This window comes from Gossypium arboreum, chromosome 8 (genome assembly GCF_025698485.1).
Source record: "Gossypium arboreum isolate Shixiya-1 chromosome 8, ASM2569848v2, whole genome shotgun sequence".
NCBI lineage: Eukaryota > Viridiplantae > Streptophyta > Magnoliopsida > Malvales > Malvaceae > Gossypium > Gossypium arboreum.
Window position 1 is genome coordinate 141105410 of NC_069077.1, and position 967 is coordinate 141106376.

The window sequence follows — 967 nt, forward strand, 5'->3', positions numbered from 1 at the left end:
CATGAGGGCGTCTGTGGGACACATTCTAATGGCTTTACAATGGCTAGGCAAATTATGAGATTTGGTTATTGGTCCACCATGGAAGGAGACTGTATTAACTATGCCAAAAGATGTCATAAGTGCCAAATCTATGGGGACAAGATTAATGTGCCTCCCTCACCTCTGCATGTTATGACTTCTCCATAGCCTTTTTCGATGTGGGGCATGGATGTGATTGGGCCAATTTCACCAAAAGCTTTAAATGGACATCGATTCATCTTTGTGGTTATCGATTATTTCACCAAGTGGGTGGAGGCCACTTCGTATGTTAATGTTACAAAATCAGCAGTTAGCAAGTTCCTAAAGAGAGAGATTATCTGTCGATATGGAATGCCAGAAAAGATCATATCTGACAATGCATTGAATTTGAACAACAGTACAATAGCAGAGGTCTGCAGTCAGTTCAAGATCAGACACCACAACTCGTCGCCGTATCGCCCGAAAATGAATGGTGCAGTCGAAGCAGTCAATAAGAATATCAAGAAAATTGTGAGAAAGATGACTGAAACTTACAAAGATTGGCATGAGAAATTACCGTTCGCCCTCTATGCTTATCGAACATCCATCAGAACCTCTACTGGGGCAACTCCTTTCTCATTAGTTTATAGAATGGAAGCTGTTTTACCCATCGAGGTTGAGATTCCTTCTCTCAGAGTTTTGGCAGAAGTAAAGCTAGATGAGGCAGAGTGGGTCCAGTCTCGATACGATCAGTTAAATTTGATCGAAGAAAAGAGGCTAAAGGCAATTTGTCATGGTCAAATGTACTAGAAATGGATAATGCGAGCCTACAACAAGAAGGTTCATCCCAGAGAATTCCACGAAGGAGACCTGGTATTAAAAAAGATCTTGCCTATACAAAATGACTTCAGAGGAAAATGGATGCCAAATTGGGAAGGACCTTATGTGGTGAAGAAAGCTTTTTCTAGAG